Below are 24369 nucleotides of genomic sequence, written 5' to 3'. Positions count from 1 at the left end.
TTTGTAGTTTGGGCAGTCAGTCCAGGTCCTTAGATTTTAGAAGCAAAACATTTTTACCCCCAACCTTACCTGAGCTTCACAAAAGTCACTAAAATAAGGAGAGACTAGCAGGAAGCACTTGACAAATTCATAAGGTAAGGCCTTGTTTATACTTGAACAATTTACAAATAATCAACTATTAGGTTTAAGTACATTCTGCTTTGATGAAAACTGTTAGTCCCGCTGAGAAAATAAAAATGTGTTTTGAGTTTTTGCACATCTTACATTCATAGTAGGAATCCTGTTTTTGCCTGTGTTTCTATGAGCCAAACCTGTATTAAGTATAGGCTTTTGAAAGTAAATTGTTCTCTATACAGCCTTATGTACTCGTTTATTCCATAAGTATCTACTGAATAAGAATTTTACACCAGGCGCTAGCCTGAACTATAGGGACAAGGATCAAAAAGAAGTTGGTTCATGAATGTGCCATATTCCCACTGCTGATAACAGGCAGGAATCAGTAACAAAATCCATGCTGTAACCTAAGAATAACATAGTCCTGAGAAGACCTTTAAAGAAGAAAATTTCCTAAAATAGCCTTTTTACTAAAACCATACATGAAGTAAAAGTTTGGGGGTGTGAAAAACTATCCATACACAAACGATCCCCAATTTTCAAAGAACAGGTTCTATCTCCTATTATCATGGGGAAACTCCATACAACTTTAAAAGAGAAATGAAAATAAGCCAAAATAACATTTTCACAGATGTTTTAAAGTTACTGAGGCAGGGAAGGGGTTTTTAAAGTCTCTACTTAATGTTTTATTTATCTAAAAGTGCTAAACGAATGCAATAAGCCAGGAGAGGGGGCTACCACCATTGCCTAACTTTGGAATCCTACTCTGACAGGTACCAGGGATGGCAGGATGGAAGGCATACAGGACTAGTCACTGCTCCTCTGTCATCTTGTGGCAGGGCGATATAGTATTTTAAAAAACGCCCCCGACTGGGGTGTCCCAGTTGCCATAAGATGGCATGAACATGCACTCTCAGGCATAAACATCAAAGAATAGCCAGCAGTCAGTAATGTACATAATTGTCATCAGCCTCGACTTTTTTCTTCCAAAAACGGAGAGGACTCAAAGGCAGTTAAGACTAGTAAATCCTACTAAATTTCAAGGCACATGTCATTTTATACATCGATTTGCTTTCCTTTTTAGCCACAAGTAACGACTAAAACAAAAGGCAAAAGATTTTCTGGATAAAGCTCTTCCATGAGGTGTTGCTTATGAAAATGATCAAATCATTAACTTATGTTCAAGGAATTTAGTTAAGGACATTATTTGTTAAATTTATTCAAGAAATACTTATCGAGCACCTATTTCACGTGAGCACCAGAGACACAAAAATGAAAAAGACAGACCTTAATCTAACTAGGAAAACGGACAGTCTCAGCTGGTGGGTGAGCTGTTAAAACGCAGGAGAAGCAGGCGGCGGCCTGTGGGCAGACAGAAGAGGAGGCTCCATGCCCGGTGAGCCACTTTGCAGAAAGAAGGTTCGAAGGGCGTCCTGGAGGAAGCCAAGGAGTCCCAAGAAGTGAGGGAAGAGCACTCCAGGAGGAAGGAGCCTAGAAGAACTGGTCCCATTTCCCAAATGACTGAGTCCAGCAACTATAACCACAGCAGTCTGAACTAGAAAGGGGAAAACGGAAAAACGAGTGTAGAATGACACTTGGGCGCAAGAAGGGAGAGATCCTGAGCTTGACTCACGAGGGAACCAGCAAGCAGCCCCGAGGCGGGGTCCAGGCACAGGCAGGAGGATGTCAACCCATACTGGCAGGCCTCGCATGCTGGGCTAACAAGCTCGGCTCCCTCCTGTAGCTGGTTGGGAGCCCTAAGCGGAAAACAGCACTGACCGCAGAGCAGTTTCTTAGCACCTACTCAGACAGCACAGAGGAGAAGGGACGGAGAAGGAAGGTGAGAAGGGTGAGCCACCAACGCCGTCCGTTGGGAGCAAAGGCAGACGCAGCGCATGCCTCTGGGGAGACGGGCCCAGGCAGCGATTCTACTCCAAATCAAAGATTACGAGAGTGTCTGCATTCACCAACAAAATGTTAGAAAAACGAAACAAAGCAATTTAAAAACTAACTCTTCAGCCTCTTTCAATTTAAAATCCATGACCTTAAGGAAAGTCATGCAAATACTTTCTGTTTCTGATTTTAGCAGAGGAAGGCTTATGTCCATTCGGAACAAGTGACAAAAGTAAGAAAGGAGAATCTCTACTGACGGCCCAGCCAGAGGAAAGCTGGAAGAAAGAGCCAGCGTGGTGAATGGGGAAGGCGTGGGCGTGGGGATGAGCAAACCCAGCAAAGGGGCTCCTGACGCTGAACGCCAGAGCTGCAAGCGTTTTGTTCCCCGAGCAGAACCACTGGTGTTTCTAAATTTAAACAGCACGCTGGACAGGACCCCCTCCAAGAACCGTCCACCGAGGGCTGCATGTGACTCTCAGGTGTCCCGTGGGCAAAGATGAGGAGCGAGGTGGGCGCGTGCTCCTCACTGGTTCAGCCGTCCATGGACGGCACCAGAAATCAGACAGATGGCCTCTGAGGGTCCGAAAGGAGGGCTCAGAGCAGGAGTGCGAGAAGAAAAGCAGACTTGTGGTCAGGTTTCTAAAGGCAAATAGAATTAAAGCCAAATAGAATTAAGCGGGGGAAGCATCAAGGGGATTACACAGAGAAAGGACCTCCTGTTCTCTTTCTCCCTCTGGAAACTCTAATGCTGGCTGCAGAGTCCTCTTAGGACACACAGGTTGCCTGCAGGTTAGACCAGCCCACGGACCTCCTCTGTATTTGACCCCCCGAGGCCCTCCCCCTCCTCCAGCCTCCTGAGGTCTCTTGGTTAACGCCTTTGCTGCCACCTGGCCCCTGTGTGGACGTGCTCCTTCCTTGCCCTGCCCTCGGCACAGCTAGAGGGAAAAACGATAAATTCTGTCTATTCCCAAGGCTGAGATGGGCTAGTGAGTCTTGGATGCATGTTAGCTTGCGTAGCTTTTAAAAAGGCAACAATCTCCACTTTTTTGCGTAACTAGGCAGTTAAGATGAAGTCTTTGATGTATAAACAGGATTTTCACAAAACTGTCCACTGCTTTCTCCGCTTCAAGCACCAGCCAGAGTAAATCATTAGCTGTCCAGTCTCTGTTCAACCATCTAATCCCAACAGGCCCAAATATATGCATACACAGGTCGGCTTCCAGGCAGCCTTCTGGTGGACAGCCAGTCTCGGGACAGTATCTGGACAGTGAATTTCCTACCACCCCTGTCCATAGAAACTGAAAATTCATAGAGAGAAAAAATTTTTCCATGTAAAGTGTATTCTTGCTGAACCTACTCAGGTACCTTCCATTTTCAGTTTTAACTGCTTCTTTCTCAAAACCTAATGACGACTCAAGGCCCAGGCCTCATTTTCTCTCCAGGACTTAGCCACCACATGGAAGTACGGCAGGCAGCGAGCTCCTGACCTGCTGATCAGCCTCCCCTCACATGCACATCCACAGGAGGAGAAGTGTGAGAGACCATCCAGACTGTGGGAGATGTTTCTGAAGACGTCCACCATCAATTCCTCGCCCTCTGTGTGCACGTGGCCACTCCCCCATCGAGGTGCCCCCCTCTCCTGGAGTCTGGGTTGGCACTGTGACTGCTCTAACCAATAGCATGCAGCCAAAGGAATGGTCCCAGAGTTCCGAGACTGAAACACAAGAGAACTGACAGCTTCCACCTCCTTCTTGGAAGGCTCACTCATAGGACACCCCCTCTCAGAATGCAAACACCACGTGAGAAGCACACCCCGGCCACGTGGAGAGAACAGGAGGAGAACTGAGGCCGGGCAGAGAGCCCGCACCAACACCCAGCAATGGGGAGGGGCCTGCTGGGACATCCCAGCCCAGTCCAGCCCCCAGATGTGTGCAGATCCAACCGACTTCTGAAACAGAAGAACCACCCAGATGAACCCAGTCAACCCACGAGCTTGGGAGAGATAATAACAGGTTGTTGTTTGAAGCCACTGTGCTGTGTATGGTTTGTTAGGCAGCAAGAGAAAAATGAAACAGACCTCTCCACACAATCAATCAACACTGTGGGGTATAAATGCTGGCCAGGCAGCCATGATGTGCCTGCTCCCTTCAAATACATCTTCTCAGTTAATCTTCAAAACACGGTGCAACACAGGCTTTCTCACTGCAGAGAGGATCCGTGAGGCAGAACCAAAACCCAAGGCCAGCCTCCCGACCCTAAGGCACGTCTCCTTCCCGCTGCGTCTCGGCTGAGATGTGTGGACTCCGTGGGGTCACCCCCAGCTCGCGGCAAATCTGTCCCTTTGGGCACCAGCATGGCCACATATCTGCTCCCAGGATCACGTCCCCCCACCAGCCGCCACTAAACGCCCAGCCGTGGAGAACTTTTTAAATGGTATCATAACAAAAAGTCAGAAGTCATGGTTAGATGGCCCCCCAAAAAATCAAACTGATGAGGCAATGTGGCAACATAACAAAAGCACATCGAAAGGCCTCTTGGCAGATTCCTGCATCAGAGAAAGTGCTGGATTAAACTGCCACTGAAGTCTTTTTTTATTCCAACAGTCTATGACCTGCCAGGCACTATGCAAAGCTCCTTACACGCACAATCCCATTTAACCTTCGCAATGGGCCTATCGGGCAGTGACTGTTTGACCCCCGTCTTAGAGATGAGAAATGAAGGCTTCAAGAAGAGCACAGAACCAGCAAGTGGCAGGGCCCAGATCCACACGCAGAGGTCCGTCAGATCCACAGCCACGCGTTCACCACTGCAGCACGTGGCTTCGCTTCCTTCGCTAGGAACACACGACTTTTTCCTAGTCTGATGAGTGGAGATACAAGTCCCCAACGGGAATACACTTAGGTTACCCACATTCCAAGAAATGGTCCCCACCCCCACAGAGCCATCCCCGAGGCACCCAGGTCATGAGGCAGGCGAGAATTTACCTGGTAAGGCATAAAACCACGGAGGCCAAGTGAGGCCAGGCCCGAGCCAAGCCCAGCCCGGCTCTCCACGCTGGGGCGCAGGCAGAGGCTGGCTGCACACGCCTCACCCACAAATCCCCACCACTCCTCTGCAGGAAGGGCGTCTGAGTCAAAGCTCTAGTGCCCGTCTCAGAACAAGGCCCAGCAAGAACTCAGCAAAGAAGTGCCCGTAAGGATGACCTCTGGGATCGCTTCACAATCAAAAACAAAAACAGCGGGGCACCGTGGACCTTAGAGCCCAGCAGGTCAAGGCTGAGCCCTTGCTGCTGCAAACCTCCACACGTCCTTCACTCCAATTCACCCAGAGTGACGGACAGACCGGACTCATCCCCTCCATCACCAGACGTCACGGCCAACAACTGGGCTTTGAGGCACTGGGCGGTAGGGTATCTGACTCGACAAAAGTGGACAAGTCGGAATTTGGCGTTGAGGACAGAGGTCATTAAAAGATTGACAGAGCAAAGAGCATTTCAACGTGATCGCCCAAGTTAAGACTTCAGAGACAGTTTCAAATTGGACCAACATAAGACCATACAGGGCAATTTAAATCTACGATAAACTCCATTTCTTCATCTAATACTTAACACTAAGATGTCGAGTCTGTAAACCACAGAGGGCCAAACCACTTGCCCTGGAAATACTTACAGACTGTGAGGACTTTTAGAAAGAGCATCAACTAATAAGCGTGTTACAGGAAAATTAACTTTTCAATGAGTTTTTTTCTTACAAAAATCAGATTTTCTATATCTTGCTTAAGACAGCAAATCACAAGGGACGAGTAAGTTTATTACAACAATAACCCTTTCAAGAAACATTTAGACTTTTCACATGTAAATATTTAAGCTTTAGGTAATAAGCAGATAAAAGTAAGGAGTGATTCTCATTTATGCTTAAGTCAGACTCTACTAACATCCATAATTCTAATAAGTGCCAAACCCACAGGAAGGAGGAAAGGAAAGAAGGGAGGGAGGGAGGGAAAGAGGAAGGAAAGGAGGAAGGAAAGAATGAGCGGAGAGAAGGGAGGGAGGCAGGGAGAGACGAAGGCAGGGAAATCTACTCACCCCTGGGTGTGATAAATGACAATAAATGCCCAAAATCTGAAAACTCTGCCATTCATCGTTCATTGATCAGTTCAACAGCCAATAAATAAGGAAAAGTTGAGACTAGCTTGAAAAAAGTTGAAAAGTTGAGACGAGTTGAAAGCCAAAAATACAAGAGAAACAGGAAGAACAACATTTTAATAAGAAAGAAAAGAATATCAGGGACAGTTAAAAATAGGAGGAAGACCCACCTGTCTTTTTTGCAGAAATTAATGAACCTAAAATTCATATGGAAATACAAGGGAACCAAAATAGCCAAAACAGTCTTGAAAAAGAAGAACAAATGTTGGAGGTCTCATACTTCCTGATTTTAAAACTTAATACAAAGCTAAAGTAATCAAGACTCTGTGGTACTGGAATAAGGATAAACATACAGGTCAATGGAAAAGAACTGAGAAATAAACTCATACATATACTCAACCGATTTTTAACAAAGGTGCCAAGAAAATTCAACGGTGAAAGACTGAATGGTCTTTTCAACAGATGATGCTAAGACCACTGGATATCCACATGCAAAAGAATGAAATTGGACTGCTACCTCACATGACATATAAAAATTAACTCAAAATGGATCAAAGGCCTATATGTGAGAGCAAAAACTATAAAACTCTTACAAGAAAACATAGGTGTAAATCTTCATGATTTCAGATTGGGCAATGGTTTCTTTTATAGGACACCAAAAATACATGCAACAAAAGAAAAAACAGATAAATTGGATCTCATCAAAATTAGAACCTTTTTTGCTTCAAAGGACACTATCAAGAAAATGAAAAAAACACCCATGAAATGGCAGGAAATATTTGCAAATCATATATCTCATAAGGGATTTATATGGAGAACATGTAAAGAACTATTACAACTCAACAATAGAAAGACACACTAAAAAACGAACAAGAGATCTGAACAGACAACTCTCTCACAGGCCACAACTAGAAGGAGCTAAAACTAAAAACAATATATACAACCATATACTGGGGAGATCTGGGGAGAAAAAGCAGGGGAAAAAAAAGGAAGATTGGCAACAGTTGTTAGCTCAGGTGCCAATCTTTAATAAATAAAGAAAGAAAAGAAAAGAAAATAGAATAAAATAAAAACCACAATGAGCTACCACTTCATACCCACTAGGACGGCTAGAATCAGACAGACAGTACCAAGCGCTGGGGAGGATGTGGATAGGCTGGAGCCCTCAGACGGTGGTGGTGGTACCCGAAAATGGTGCAGCCACTTTAGAAAACGTTTCAGCGGTTCCTCAAAAAGCTTAGTTACCATTTGAACTAGCAATTCCACTCCTAGGTATATAATGAAGAGAAGTAAAAACATAACATCCACCCCAAAACCTGTATATGAATGTTCACAGTAGCTTTATTCATAATAGCCCAAAAGTGGAAACAACCCAAATGTCCATCAACTGAGGAACAGATAAACAAAATGTGTTATGTGCCCATATAATGTAATAGTATTCAGCCAGAAAAAGGAACAGGGTATTGACACTTCTTATGACATGGACAAAGCTTGAAAACATTATGCTAAGTGCAAGAGGCCAGTCACAAAATGCCACATAGTGTATGATTCCACTTATATGAAATATCTAGAATAGGTAAATTCAGAGACAGAAAGCAGAACAGTCATTGCCAGGGGCTGAGGGGAGGAGGATACGGGTGTGACGGCTAATCTGAGGTGATGAAACGTTCTGGAATTAAATATTGGGGATAGTTGCACACTTTGCAAATCTACTAAAAACCACTGAACTTTATGTGCTAAAAGGGTGAATTTTATGGTATTTGAGTTATATCTCAATTTAAAAAATAGAAGAGAGAAGCATGCAGAAGAGGGACTGGGTAACAGTAAACAGGAAAACAAACAGCGAGGAGATGGGCGAGTGAAGATTCCACCTGAGGACTCTCTGCCCGGCCCACATCACAGCCGCTCCGTCTCCAACATCGGGCACAGGATGCAGACCCAACCAATGTTTACTGAATAAATGAATGAAGGTATGAATGAATGAATGAAGCAATAAATGAATGAAAGAAGGTAAGTCTGAGCTATGCATGAAGCAAGAATCTGCACTTAAAAGCAATAGAATTCACAAATGATAATAGTTTTGACTAAAAAAAGTGTCAAGAATTAACATAAAGATTATAATAAACATCAAACTAGTGAAATAATGTAATACATTTGGAAAAATAAAGGAGTGATATTCTTACTACATATACAATTCATGATTATTCCAAAGGAATCTAGAGCAAGTTTCTGGTTTGGAAAAGTGGGTGCCATTTAGTGAAATGTTAGGAGCAAGAGCAGGGGACCAATGAGTGGCAGCGGTGGACAGAAAGGAGTCTGGGGCACCTGTGTGTCAGCAGGAGTCGAGCGTACGGCAACAGTCAACCTACAGCCCTGGGCGCCTGTGCTAAAAAGACACCCTGGGGAGAAATCTGAGACTGAAAAAGGCATTTTGCTCATTTCACAGGAATGAAAGCAATGAAAGCTAGCTGACTGCCCAGCTTGCTGCGAGAAGACTGTCCACGAAATCTTTCAAGCCTGAACTTTTCATTATTATTACCATCATAACTAGCATCAACGAAGGTTCTGCACTATCGTGACAACCCAACGTTTAAAAATATGTTCTTTGAAAATACTCTTTGAAAGAATCAAATTTCACCCTAAACTGATTTTCAAAATAGGATTTCAAAAGATTTGGCTCTGTCAGGTTCTCCCATTACCAAAAAGAAACAAAAGGCAAGAGAGAGAGGGAGACCTTAGCGCTTAGCCAAGTCATCTTCACGTAGGTGAATTTTCTCTAAGCAGACGTGTTCCTTGCCCCTCCTGCTCTGTTGAGTGTGGCACATGAGACTCCTCTGTAAAGGGGTCATCCTGAGCATCAGTTGGTACCATGTCCCTCTCTCCATGAAGCTGGTAGAAAAGGCTGAAGGGAGCTGGTTCCAAGATTTGCCAGTAAAACAACAGTAACTATTTGATAGGATTCTGGGGAGGGGGCAGGGAGCCTCCTGAGGAACAGACCCACGGACAATGAGTACAAAGGAATACGCGCCATGGTAGTGAGAGGACCTTCAAGTTAATCCGAGGTTTATTTCAGTAATTAGTCAAAGCAGCCCACCAGTCGGGGGTGGTTTGGAACTCAAGGAGAGGAAAGCCTAAAAAGAGATCAGAGTATTGAAAAAATGTGTTTCCACTGTAAGTTTACAAAGTGAGATGGCACTGAACAAAGATCTCTCTTAAAAAATGAATCATTTTTACTTATAATGGCCAGTGTTATAAGCCATGAAGTGTTTCCAGTGGCTCAGAAAATAACTGCCTTTTTGGTCTTGGTTCTTAGTCTTGAGGTTTTGAAAGCTTCTGAAATCTGGCCACTGGAGACACATGGAAGAAGAGCTGCCCCGGCCTGAGATCCCCTTCCCGCAGGGAACACTGTCGCTCCCTGGACTGGGCCCGCACCTCTGCAAACTCAGTGCAACGAGGAAAGAGCCCCCGACTTATGCCGCAACACTGCGAATTCAAACCCATCCAAGTTACAGAATCTCATACGGAAAAGCAATTCCAATTAGCAACAAAACAAGCACATTTACCAAGGGTCATGCTCCAGAAGTTCTTTCTGGAAGAGAGTGGTTGGGAATTTGTATTCCACATTCCCGCAGAAACGATGCTAAATAATACCTGAGCCACAAAGGCTTACTGACCTCATCCTGTCTCTGAGGCAAACACACTGCGGGACCAGGCACGGTGCCTCAGCCCGGGGCAGGGCGCACTGCTTCCAGCCACTGCCTGCTCCTCCTGCCCCTTCACCAACACCTTTCTTTACAGAATAGTCTGCAAGATGCACCTCCCGCCTCCCGCTGTTCGCCAGAAATCACTCAAGACACTATCCACAGACTACTTTCCTGAAACTGCTCTGGCAGAAGTTACCAGGGGCTTTCGAATCTCCGAGTCCACTGATTCCTCTGAAACCCTCAACTGTACTGACTTCTGACAAGCCCTCCGTACATCGCTCTCAGCCAGCTCACCCCCTCTCTCTGAACCTTCCCCATCCGTTGTCCGCCTCCTGACCACTTCTCTTCTCTTGATGCCCTCCTCGGTCCACCTTTAAACGCTGGGGGTCCCTCGGTTCCATCATAGGCCTTCCTTGTACTCTCTTTCTTTCTTATGGGGAGATTCATTTAGTCCCATAATTTAAAATGCCTGGCACATAATAAGTGCTTTCACTTGTTATCCTTCAAAACCCAATTTGGTGATCATTGTGCAATATATACAAATCTTGAATAAGTACGTTGTACACCTGAAACTAATATAATGTTCTAGGTCAATTATACCTCAATTTAAAGAAAACCAACTCAAATGTCACCTACTGTCCAAAGCCTTAACCAACCTCCTCCACACTCCCCTCATTTGTGTTCTCCAAGACCTCAGATAAGCCTGCAGTACAGCAATCAGCACAACCGACTATGTGCTTACAGGCTGCCTCCTGGACCAGACTGTGAGCCCCTCAAGGCAAGGGTTGATGTCACTGAGTTCTACCCTAAAGCATCATTAGGCATGCTCTGCAGGTCAAGCACAGATACAGAAGACCTGGAGGATGTCAAGATGCACAAAATGTGATCTTCATCATCTAGGAGCTTAACTCACACTTAAGGAAAGGCAGACACGGAAACCAATAACTGAAATACCAGGAGGGAAAGTGCAATGTTCCTGCACTGAGTCCACAAATACGCGTCAAGTGCCTATCACATGCCGAGCACTCTACTAGGTACCAGAGATACAGGATAAATAAGACAGACAAGGAAAAGACACCTGGAAGGATATTTCAATGATCCTAAAGGACATGGAACTGCTCCTTCAGTGTCAGACGTTTCTAGCAAAGATTTCTCGTGACCCTTGGACTTGAGTTTTCAGTTGCTTCTTAGTCATTTCACATATGATGCAAGACTTATGGAGCAACAGCCTTTCTTATATTCCCCAAAGAATCAAGTGTGCATTGAACACTGAATTTTAAATAAATTGAGATTTATTTAACAGTTTTTAAAGGATTATTTTAAGGAGTAATAGATAAGGGCTACTAATATAAGCACACAGTAAAAAATTACACAGATCTTAAAGAGAATCCAAATGGAAAGAGAAATTGTGCCATGATTTTTTTTGGCTTAAATGAGAGAATGCTAAGCTTAAGCCATAAACAACTATGCAATATGCTGGACTCAGGAAAGAATTTTCCTGGTGATCACATATTAGGTACATATTATGGCTCAAAACTTGGGCAATACTTTCTTCTATGGCTGAAGGGGACAATTACAAGCCTTGAGGAGGTAATTCTCACAGACTAAATATAAAGTCAGCAGAAGCTTGTCACCCAGTCCAAGTCTTAAACTGAGCTTCCCGCATATGGAGCAGATAAGTGAAAGCAGATTAGGCCTGGATTCTCCAATCAGAGCCCATTTCTCCTTTAATGCTCTCAGAAAACCTTCTCAAATTAAGTGTGGCTTATCCCCTGGCACGGAACTCTATTTAGGTAACATGCTCTTTCTCCCCTGACAAATAAACCAAGAACAAACCAAAAAAGCGGAATATGAAAACAGAAAATTCATGGTCGCTTCATATACCTGCCCCTGCAAACTTATTCCAGTATGTCTGAGGACACTTTCAGAGGAAAGCACAAACGTATCAGAGTGGTGGTCTGGGAAAATTAAGGCACGGCAACATATAAATACCATGGTCCACTTTTGCTTGAAAATTCCCGAGCAGTGTCACAACACAGTGGCAGCAGCTTTTGTGTGAACACCTCACCTGAAGATGGCATCTGGCCCTTCTGGGGCCACCCCAGATTAAAAATGAATGGAAACAGGTAATGAGAAGAAGCTACAAGCCTGGATAATCAAGAGATTATCCATGAGGAAGAATGTTCACTATATATTTAACAAGATGAAATCGGCTTCTTGAATAAAACCTGACTACAGGCAGCATCCTGAGCTCCGGGAGGTCTGGAACTTGTGTGGCAGGCCCTTCGCCATTACTTACCAGTGTTTGCCTAACCATGAAAACAAGTGCCAATGTTGGAGGCAAACCAGGGAGATGCAGCAACATCTTACCTTTAGTTCCAAGTGTGCAAGAGATTTGACTGAAATAGAAGAGTCATCCTTATAATAGCAAGGTTCTACCTACTCAAAGATTTCATAAATGGGCATCAAATGAGCCATCGGTAATGACAGTCATAACCTGTCCCCATGAAGGTGACTTCAGCTCAGTCCCCTACAAATTCTTGCTGGGAATTGTCTGTCTGCCTTTTTTCTGCCTTGTGTTGCCTTAAACAAAGAATCAAGAACAGAAGGATTCTGTCTGAACTTTTAAACTTCCCGTAAATCAGGGCAAGCCATTCCCTAACGTGTTATTAATGAACACTGATGAAATTTACACGTTAGCTACTTTTAAATGCTCCTCTAATTGGCCTTAATTATGATATCTCTGCATCTAACTACTTTCTTCAAAAAAACCTTAAAAAGTTAACTTTGTAAACATACCATGTTCATAAGTATGAATTTTTGTCACAGATACCTTGGTGTGACATAAATTAATCAGAATTAATACCTATGATACAAGTGTGCCACTTATTTGAATATATGCTAAATGGACTAGTAAACACTAACAAAAGACTCGCGGAAATTACATGTTGAGTTGAAGGCATAACTGACTGCAAAGATTTCATAATGCTGACCACTCTTAATTTCAGACTCTGAAAACAAACAACGCAGAATGCAGGTCAACATTCTAGTAAACACAGCACCGTCAGTCCTTGGGTAATCCACTCGTGTGTCATATTTAGTGACTCAATGAATCTTCTCCACTACTGATTTTATAAGGGAAAGAAGAGTCTAGGACTCTTTAAGAGTCGAGGCTGGCGTTTCCTTCCCAGTTTTATTTCAGATTTACCAACTGCCAAGTGTACATTTAGCACATAAAATATTGGCAGCACTAGGTTGGTCGGCAGGAAAAGTCAAGCCAACTATCCTCATCATAACTCACGTGCAAGCTGCAACACTGTTCTCTAACTTCACTAGGTCAAGCCAACCAACTTACACCAAGACAGTGCTCTGCAACTGCTATAACAAATATTCACACACACAAAGAGATCCATTAGGTTTCAAAGCCAGGCTCCCTGCCCTCTAGGGGTCTACAAACCGTTTCTTACTCTGACAGTGCATAAACACTGGGCCACTATATCTGGGAAACTGACCAAAAGTTAATTTTGAAAAACTAAAAGCCTACTCTCTAGATCTGAATGTCTGAATTTTCACTGGCTCAACCAAGACCTGTTTCCCAAGACCAATTCCTCAAAATCTAGGAACCATTTTGGTAGAGATAACGTACCTCGACTGTCTGTGCGTGACTCAAGAATCATTAGAAATGTTGCGTCAAGTATAACTCATAAATGTTGCTTAGAACCTTCAAAGGCAGCCGGGATTTCAACCTCAGTCATTTGTAATCTATACCATAACATTGCTATGGTTCTGCAGCAACACTGTATCCAACACATCTGCCGTTTAGATCCGATTATCTAAATGGCATTTTGTTTGTTTACTATTCTCATTCAATAACTTGGCATTCAGAGTGACTATCTTCTGTCACCCAAGGACCATACACTCCAGGCTCATCAATAAGCCAGAAACACAATTTTACTACGGACTAGAGGCCTAAAGAATACTAAGGTAAAATTATGTGGTTGGCATACTTCATTTACGTAAAACATCCTAGATTTTTTTCACAAACTGAAAAGATTAATACAAGAGAATTTAAATACAGATCAAATTCTACTACTAGAAAAGCAATATATAAGAAAAAAGGTTCCAAGGATTGCTGCCATAAGAGTCAGTATAAAAAATTCTTCTTCATTAACGAATGATAACACCCTCTTGGAAGTCAATGCAATGAGATGTATTAATACTTATAAAAGATCTTGAAGGTTTTAAGAAACTGGGAATTTATTTAAGTAATCTTCAATATGATACTGATTTCATATAAAAATAAAGCAGGGAGTCCAATGCATAGTTTACAGTTGTGCAACATTTTTATTTTCAGTGCATTTTCCCGTCTATTATAGTGGTAACAAATGTTCTCAACTGTACAGTTCAATGAAATCACCCACCTTACGAAGTCCTTAAAAAAAATCCCTTGGTCTTTTTACCTGTTCAGTCCTAGAGCTCCACCGCGCTCGTGACAGGCCGCCAAGAATTACTGATGGAACTGGCGAACTCACAGGTAGACCGTAAGACCATAAAAGGCAGAAACTGCACTCTTTGAACTTAATTTTGTGAAGACTTTGGGAAGAAATCTCTTAAGTAGTCAACAAATGTCTACTGAGGAGAAGACCGTAATCATGGTATTAACAATAACGTAAACTTTTCAAATAGAAAATTTGCTGGTGGGAGACAGAGGAGCGTGCTTACAACTGAAGAGACTGGAAGCAGCAGTCTTAGGTTCAGAACTTGGCTCTGTCCCTTAGTTGTCACGTGACACTGGAAAGTTGGTAACCACCGCAGGGTCTCAGTTCTCCCACATGCAAAACTGATCCCCTGATGCTATCTGCCTCACAAAGCTGTTCTAAAGACTGACTAAGGTCAGGCACATGAAGCGACTGGCAGGGCACTGGCTTGTGGTAACACAGGTTGTGCATTTGGGGACGACTTGCCTTAAATTACAAGACCAAAGTGATGTATTCGGCATGTGGAATTTTATAGCAATTTGCCAGCCCTCTAAAATATTATAAGGATTTTTTTAACCTCCAAAAAACAAAACTGTTTGGAGCAGTCTGGACTACTGAAGCTCCCGTTAGTAATGACGACGATTTCCTAGCCTAAGAATGAAGTTGGTTTGTGGACGCTGCAGGCATCACATTGGTGTATTTCTGATTTGGTTCTGGCTTGTACCTCTTATCACACCCAAAAGCTAGGCGATCGACAGACTAACATCCAATTTGTACACGCTTCCTAATGTGAAACAACCAGGATTAGGAGCCCCGGTTACAAGGGATCCTGGGACCCACTCAGAGCAAACACAGCTTCAGATGGTGGCAGAGCCGAGAAAAGAAAACAGGCCCTTTAATCGGGTCGGGTGTGAGCTCTTGAGGAACACACAGCACAAGGCTGCTGAGAATGACCAAGCTTCTGTGCCGAAAAGTTGCCAGAGGCTTGAAAATGGGCAAAGGAGAGTGCTAGGTCTCCTTTCAGTGGAGGGCAAGGCTTCCTGTAGCACACGCTCGGGAACGGTCTGACTGTAAAAGGACGCGCACCTTTGACTGTCCTAGCGACGAGGCATTGTCCAAGGCCTCGGGACGAACACTAGATTGTGCAATACTGATAGTGAGGCAAGTAATTCTCGTCCACTGCAACACAAAGGAATATTGTTTGGTAGAGAGACAATTGATTTCCACCCCGTAGAAAAGATGACTCGGACATTTGTACTCACAGAATTGCCTTAGAGAACATTACTCAGTTTGCATCTATCAGCAAATTCATTTCAGCATTCCTGATGGTGCACAGGTGTGTACAATATCAACTCTTCAAATTCTCCTGTGAGTCCATTTTACTATCCTACTGGTTTTCTCATTAAATAATGAGTTAATTAAATATCCGACATACATTTATATTTATAGAGAACCACAATTTTACATTTTTGAAAACTCTAATTCAGCACTTCCCGTGAAGGAAGCACCTCCCCAGGAAGGGAACTGGTGCAGCAGAGAGGGGCTTTTGGTGCTGTCCAGAGGGAGTTATTTCTCTAAGAGACAGAGAGAAAGAGAAGTGAAACAAACGTCAAATGGTTAAGAGCTAAGACATTTAGCAAGTGAATGCATGAGTGTCTTATACTATTTTACGTACTTTCTTTATGACTGAAATGTTTCACAACTTAAATTTGTTAAAACTGTTTTTAAGAAAGAGTGAGCTGGGTGGGGAAAGATGAGGAGGACGGGCAGTTCCTCCTGACTCCCGCCTCAGCATCCATGTTTCCCATGGAAACAGATGCTCTAAGCCTCTCTTCTCCCCCAGATTTCTGCCTGCCTCTCTTTCGTCACTCTCCATGCCTCTATCATAGTAAGAGGCACATCACAGGCAGTTAACAAATGCTTACGGAACCGAAGGACTGAGAATGTGCTAGAACGTCAGCGGAAAGCAAATCGGATGCAGGAGGCAGAATTTCTCAGGGAACCAAGAAAAGGGACGGTCCCCAGGCTGTGCTGTCAGCCCAACTCTGGCTCACCCTGGAGAAAGGCGTGTCTACACTGGGCAGTCCCTCTGACCAGCACGCCCAGAGAAGAGCCTCAGACCGGCCTGGAGAAAGCCCGATTCGTAGCTGCGGGCCAAGAAACCAGCCGCCAGGCCTCGGCCTCGGCTGCAGGCTCCCTCTTCGGTACCGACAGAGGTGTTACAGTCAGCTTTCTGATGATCATCTTCCAAGACTGTTAACAAGAAGCCATTGAAATTTGTTAACAAGAGGGGACCAGAAGTTACGTGACACCACCGTGACTCTTCCTCATAATAACGCTGCCGTCGCAGAGCAAGATGTTCAAACTGATCCTCTTAAACAGCATTTGTGCTTCAAAATGTTACACCCCGCAGAGGGAGAGCATGGGACAGTGGGCAAGCACACCTGGCTTATCTGGAAGGTGGAAGACCTGGGTTCGACTCCTGCTCAAGCTCTTGATTCATTCTGGCCAAGTCACAGACCCTCTCCAAGGAGGAGCGCCCGCAACTAGCAGATTTAGGTAACGACACGGCCACATCTATTCATTTTAGAGCTGACAAGGTGATTGTGAGTGCCACACTGCACAGAGCAACACACGTCTATCACGATTCTGTTCTAATGTTTGTTCTATGATCTAATATTTGTTCACCTGCGGGTGACCAAACTATAAATCGTAAAATACCTAGCTGGAGGTAGAACCCATGCCCCCCGGACAGCAGGACTCGCACTCCTGGTCCTGCTGCTTTGGCTCTAAGCTGATATTTGTCACAACAACCATATTAGAAAACTTGAGTGTGACGTTAAGAGGTACTTCATGTGTAACAGACTGGGTGTATTTATTCTCCTTGGATGCTTTTTAAATAAGAAATAGGGGTAAGCAAGATTTTTCAAGGAGGACAAATTCTCTGGCTTAGGCAAATACTTGGTTTAAATGGCTTGGAGTCAGTGGACAGATGGCCTGACATTCACTAGGGTGGCTTTCCCCAAGTTTCTGTTTCTCAAGAGTTCTTAGGGGCCAGCCCGGTGGTGCAGCAGTTAAGTTTGCATGCTCCACTCCAGCGGCCCGGGGTTCACCAGTCTGGATCCCAGGCGCAGACCTACACACCACTTATCAAGCCATGCTGTGGCGGGCGTCCCACATATAGAGAAAGATGGGCATGGATGTTAGCTGTGCCTCTCAGCAAAAAGAGGAGGATTGGCGGCAGATCTTAGCTCAGGGCTAAACTTGATCAAAAGAAAAAAAAGTTCTTACAAGAGACTAAAAGTGTTGGAAAACACTGATATAATTGGTCACAACCATGAAAAGAGACTTGCCACACAAGGAATATAACTTCCTTCCTGTATGAATCATACACCGAAGGCAATTGCTCTCCCCATTGTTGATTACCTACCGTAGCAGTAAAGGTCTGCTTGGAACGAAGTGTTTATTGTCACCGTGTGCCACTTCTGTGGCATTTAAATTGCACAGCTCTGCTCTGCTATGACTTTCAGTAGGAGATGCTGTTAACATCTAAATTTTCTCTCCTCCCTTCTGTCTCCCCTAATAAAATTACCACAATGTGGACTGGGTTATTGTCTTTTAGTTTTAATGTTTTGGGGAAAAAGAAAAACTACAAAATAAAACTCACATAAGATATTAAGTACTCACTTTTAAAATTTTTAGAAAATCAGACAAGACGTCAAAAATCCATTCTGTCTCATACCCTTTCTCCTTCTCCAATAATCTGGTACAGTTTCTTTAGTTAACATCTCCAGCCAGAGAGAAAAGCCAATTTAGTAACAACCAAAGAAGCTAACGTGTTAGAATCACCAGTGGATTCTGAAATAGTTTACAGTTTTGCTTTGCTCTTTTTTTTCCTTTAATGTCACTAAGAAAATTTGCAAATTTAATTTTGCTCCCTGAAAATAAGGGTATCATTCCTAAATATAGCCAGTTTCCCCACTTATCTATACCCAAACAATGGGATGGCCAGGCTGTCTGCAAGATCTACCTTTCCCAACATCATGAGGTCCTGTGTTCTCCCTGATACCCACAGGGCTGTGGCTTCCTGCACTTGTGCCTGCTCCCACCTCTGTACCACATGCTCAACTCTCACCCTGCCCCAGGCAGGGTGGGGCGGCGTTTGGAGGGACCACTTGGGGCAAGTAGCTGGAAAGCAGAAACAGTCGGTACCTCTTGGTGGAGACCTGCACATTCACTGGGCCTCATGCTTGTCAATCTCCCAGTGCCCCACAAAGGAGCTGAGAACCAATTTTACCCCACAAACCAGAAACAGCAACTGAACGGGCCTCTAACCAGGCCTCCAAAACAGGAAGCAGGGGACAGTCCCTGCAGCCACCCAAGGGGAACTGACTTGGAGCAGAGAACTCCCAGCAGGCTGGCACCAGCTAAGGCCACTGGTGAGACAAGGCCACACGGTGCACTCATAATTAGGCTTTGCCTGGGGGTGGATGCAACCCGAGCTATCAAGTGATGAATGTCTTAAGCAGACCAAAGGCAACCAAGTAGAGGAAAGAAATCAGGACTCAGGACCCTGGGAAGCAGGGTCAGGCACAACGACCTACTGTTGACTATCTGGGGTAAGAAACGGGTGCTCTAAAAACAAGTTCATTCTTGCACTTGGAAGTTTTCAGTTTTGCTTTTTTCAATCTCCTAGTAAAGCTTTTTTTGGAAAATTATAATTGTGCCTCCCAGAGCGCAAGAGGAAGCACAGTGCTCTGGGTTCACAGCGGGTGGGCAGCAGGTGCCCGAGAGGTGAGCCAGCAAGAGGGCAGAAGCCCAGAGGAAAACCACGCGCAGGGCACCACTGGGATATTTCTTAAATCTCTTCCTAACTAGACTTTTCCTTACGAGCTTGTCTGTGTTCGCTCTTTCGCTAACTTTGCTGAGGCCTGTTTCCCGCGGGAAGCAGCGACCGAAGGTAGGGGAGGCCTCGAGTGGTGCAGACCAGAGGCGCTCGCAGGATAGAGCTTCCACTCGTCCACGCTGAAACTGGGAGAGTCCTAAACAGTGAGTTCTTCCACCCATTTACTGTATGCAAAGAGCTACTCCTTATTCTAATGTTATGTCTGCCCTAATTTATTGTAAAAATCTTTTCTTTTTGAGACAGTGTGACAGTAGACGGCTGGCTGTCAAGTCCTCTCTCTTTATACTATCCTTACTTGTAAAAATAAAATGTTGACAAACATGTTGGTCTTCTGATTGTTTTAAACCGGCTCGTGGGAACCACTGTTCAGGAAACGCTGACTTCACCCACTCCCTCAACGTGTCTGAGACCACACAGAGGAAAGCCTCGCTGGACTTAGCAGAAAATGCAGACGCGGGCTGGAAGACCTTCTTCTTCTTTTCTCCTTCTCCCCAAATCCCCCCAGTACATAGTTATATACTCTAGTCGCAGGTCCTTCTAATTGTGGCATGTGGGACGCCACCTCAGCATGGCCTGATGAGCAGTGCCATGTCTGCGCCCGGGATCCGAACCGGTAAAACCCTGGGCTGCCAAAGTGGAGCGCGCGCACTTAACCCCTCGGCCCCGGGGTGGCCCCATGGAAGACTTTCAAGAACTTCTCAGCCCAGGACAAACAGGAGACAAAGGTGATGCTGGTTTTGGTTTGTTGTCAGTAAGACTGACGTCCTAAGGAGCTGTGCTGAAGCAAGGGGACCACAGCCCAGAAAGTTCAGGTGCCTCTCCAGTGACACGGCCTAACTGGGTGACTTTCATCACAAGCCCAAGCAAAGCGGGAACGTAACAGATGAAAATGTAAAAGTAAGTTCTCACGGTTTCAACAAGCGTGTGCTTCCTTCCTGTTGGCCACTGTTGCTACAGGGCGAGGCTGTAAGAGATTGCGATCTGCTGGGAGCCTGGGTAAGAGAACCGCCCAGGTGGATGGACACAGTGCCTCGCAGCAGGGAAAGGAGATGCCGGCCTCATCCCGTGCCCACCGAGAGCAACCTGGCCTTGAGCAGAGCAATGTCCCTGGGTCTCACGTCAGCGGGAAGTCAAGGCCATAAACAGAAGGTTGGAGGGGAAGAAAGGTGAAAGAGGAGCAGGTGTTAACGGATCCCCTGCTGGCACTGCTCCCTCCTTCCCCAGCATCCTCCCTCTCCCTGCCCAGCCTCCCAATCCTTCCTCCAACCTCATCACAGCGCCTCCTCTCCTCACGTCCAATCCAAAGTGAAGCCCCTACATCTGGCCAAGATGCTACCAGAAGCTAGATAAAAGCAAAAGATTCTACCGCAAAGAAAGGTGCATTCAAAGTCCCGGTTTCAGGTTTCAGGAACATAATTTTCCCGAATGTTTAAAACGACGAAAGGGTTTCACACTTCAAGTCCACCGAGTCAACAAGCTTCTTACAGGCTATTCCCAGAAGCTAGCCACCACCTCTGACACTGTTGTAAGAAGTGTGCTTCAGTTCCAAGCAGCAACCTTAAGTCATTTAACCTGAACGTATGAATGCAACCTCCTTCCCGTTCAGGATTCCCATAAGCAAAACGGGGGACTCATGGAGCCTGTTCTCGCTCTACTTCACAGAACTGATGTTCCTTAAAAAAAGGTTTCTGAGACGCTTCCGCCTTGGGTCTACCTGGAGGGAGTCCCTCTGCGTCCCTGACACCTCTTAGCTTTATGGAAACTGACCGCCTACCAGGCAGGGGGCTGGGGAGAGAGATGCTCTTGTATATGTAAACACAAAGAATTTTCATAAAAGCCGCGACAGAACAGTAGTCTCCACTCAGAACGGAAGTGAAAAAGAGAACGAGACGTGTATCAGAGAACAAACTAGATTACAGTTAAACAACAAACAGGGAAAATCCCTGAAAACCTTTAGCCGCAATCTATCCTCTAAAGAGACACCAGGACACATAGACAGGGAAGCCTGTAAAAATGTAACCAGCTTTGAGTCCTTATCCCTTCCAGTAAGTGCAGCTATTCCAACACGAACATTCTCTTTTATATGTTGGGGTCCTTCTTATCCCTCTGCCTGAGTGTAGGGGTCACCTCTGAACCTGCTCCTCCACCCAGTCCCTCTGCCCCCCGTCGATTCTAGGGGCTGTTTCCTGGGAGCCCAGGGCGTTCCATGTGGACCCTCCCAGAGGCCCTGCTGCAGCCAGGCTTGATTCTGCCCCTTCACCAACTCTGAACTTATAGGCTGGGAACATGATATACACACACAGTTCACTCGCCCCGAAGGACTGAAATGACTCGTTTTGTATTAATAATGTTGTAATTTTAAAGTACAGAATCTGAAAGTTGGAGGGAATCTCAGAAAACAATTATTCCAACTCTGTACTATTTTCTGAGATTTTAAATGACCTTTTCCAAATTGGAGAACCAGGGCCAGAATCCAGATCTTGAAATTCTTGGAAAGCTCTGCCCCAGCGTACCATCCTTCCTCAGTGTTGCAGACTCACAGGAGTAAAGCTGTGGATCTCAGAAATTTACTTCAATCTCCCTCCACTCCCACCGCTGGTCAGTTTTGGGGGCCTCTGGAGGAGGTGAAGGGCCTTGCTCCCGATTACATGGTTCAGAGCAGAGCCAGGATGGAAACCCCGACGGAACCTGAGGGAGAGTGTTTGTCCCCCCCATATCATCCTGATTCAGCTTCCAAGTGGAGGCAGTCAGTGGATGTGGAACAAAGGTTAGCCCGGCCCAGGGGCCAAAATCCTGCCAGGCCTGTTTCTGCATGGCTTGCAAGCTAAGAATTGTTTCTACATTTTTAAATGGTTGGAAAAAGAGAAAAAAAGAATAATATTTTGCGAATTACATGAAATTCAAATTTCAGTGTGCATTAATGAAGTTTAATTGGAACACAGTAACGATCACCTGTTTAGGGACTGTTAACGGCTGCTCTCCAGTTTCAACGGCTAAGCTGAGTCGTGGGAGAGACCTCATCAAGAGTCTAAAATATTTACCATCTGGCCCTCTACAGAAAAACCTGCCCAAGCCTGGTGGAGGAGAAGCAGGCACTGTCTTGGAAAACAGAAGAAAAGTTTTACTACTTTCAAACTGGGCAGCCCTCAGGTTAGAAAAACAAAGGGTTTGGGCAAAACTGATAACATCTTCCTTCACCACATCTTCAGGCAGAATGAGAGGGTTCAGAGAGGGTTGAGTCCATTCCACTGACTCAGGGTTAAATGGAGCCCACCCAGGCCGAACCGAGCAGTGGGATGGGACAGGGCTGGCCCAGGAACACTGGTATTCTGAGAGCATGGTCCTCCGCAGGCTTCCACACTGCACTCAACTGGCTCACACAGTCCCTCCAGCTCTGTCACATGATTCCAGGATAGAGACCTTCCCCTGACTCTGAGAGTAAATCAGCCCAGCTGAAGGGCAAAGCGGGAGCTTTAAGGGTCTGCACCTGAAGTGGAATCCTGCACTGACCAGTCAGCACCCCGGGGCCTACGGCTGGCTGTGGATCCCCTGGTTTCCTGAGAAGGAGAGGAAGCCCTTCCACCACAGGCTTGTCTGGAGGATTAAACGAGAGCCAGTCCAAATGTCTGGTCCCTTCTCATCTTTTTCTCTCCCTTCCCCAGAGACAGCACTTGGAGAACAAGCTCTCCGTGAGCCTTCCCGGGAAACCTTCTTTCAAAATAGCTCAGCGTTTAAGATTTTTTTTTATAGAGCCCTATAAAAAATACCCAATCTATCAGCGCAATAAAAATAGGCCCAGAACTCGGTTGGGTGTTTTCCTCACGTATCTTTCAGTTCTTTGAAGCTTCTTCCAAATTATAATCCAAAAATAAGAGTGCTGTAAATTTTTAGAAAAGTTATGTTTACGTAATTTTTATAGCAAGCCACTCAGAGAACCAAGCCATAATATATGATACTCATGCTCAGTTAGGAAGACCCAGTCTGTAACAAAATAGCAAAACCAGAAAGTCGCAGTTTATTTAGTCTGGCTTGCTCAGCATGAAGTTCTTCCTGTTCTTAAAATATTCAGCTTTGGCTGAACTCCAAAATTGACACAAATCAGCCTACCTCAGGTGTGCTGAAGAGACTGAAGGGAAACAGAACTGGAACACAAGGTGGGAACACAAAATCTTTCACGTGATTGCAAATACAAGAACCTTATTGTTAGAAACCACCATTAAATCAAATTTTCCGCCCACACAAAAATAAACGCGTACATATTGTCAACATTGGTTGCACAGGGCGCTAAAGGTTAATTTCAAGAACATATTACTATTCCTCACATTTGCTAACAGCTTCAGCCACCAGAACTGCAGTAACACCCTGAAATCTGCGACAGGTTGAGAAGATACATTTTTTTCCACGGCTTACGATAGCAATCACTTCAATGGCCAATCCCGTCTTAGTTGTTAAGATAGCATATCAGCCTCTAAAGCAAAGTGAAACCCTTTCCAGCACATCAAGGGACATGGAGTAATAAAAACCAGACCTGGTTCTTTCACGAAAGTCCTAACAGAGACACCACACAAGTTGTGTGGGTTACTTTTGGAAGTAACTACTTGAAAGTTCAAACAGGTAAGCGATGGGAAGTTCAAACCACTGAACTTAAGGCAAAACGAGTGGGTAAGATCCTGACATGACCTGCAAATCAGTGCAGACACACTGTGTGTGCAGCCGGCTCCTTGGCATCAGTCATGGTTTCTGTACCCCCGAAACGACACCGAGAAAACGAGACGTCCCCCAAAGCAGTCACAGGCACGTACAGAAGGTGAGCACAGGCCACCCCAATAGAAGAGAAGCCGCGACACTGGATGGAGAAGGGCAGATTGGGGCAAGGACGCGCACTGCCAAGGAGCTGAGTTCTCTAAGAGAGCACCCCGCGGCGGCGGCGGCCGCTGGTCCCGCCCAGACACCTGAGGCTCGGCCCCGCAAGGCGCCCCCCGCCCCAGGTGCACGGAGCAGCGCCGCGTCCCCCCCAGAAGCGGAGTGCAGGGAGCAGCGCCGCGTCCCCCCCAGAAGCGGGGCGCCGGGAGCAGCGCCGCGTCCCCCCAGAAGCGGGGCGCCGGGAGCAGCACCGCGTCCCCCCAGAAG

General features: G+C 45.4%; 1 protein-coding gene across 1 annotated transcript in view; it reads right to left on the bottom strand.

Moving 5' to 3' along the window:
- MAP3K5 (mitogen-activated protein kinase kinase kinase 5) overlaps positions 1-24369 on the bottom strand; it is a 201769-nt gene that overhangs the window by 153387 nt on the left and 24013 nt on the right. The window lies entirely within an intron of this gene.

The sequence above is a fragment of the Equus quagga genome, chromosome 11 (assembly GCF_021613505.1).
Source record: "Equus quagga isolate Etosha38 chromosome 11, UCLA_HA_Equagga_1.0, whole genome shotgun sequence".
Lineage (NCBI taxonomy): Eukaryota > Metazoa > Chordata > Mammalia > Perissodactyla > Equidae > Equus > Equus quagga.
The sequence above is the reverse complement of the archived record's forward strand: the minus strand, read 5'-3'. Positions and strand labels throughout refer to the sequence as shown.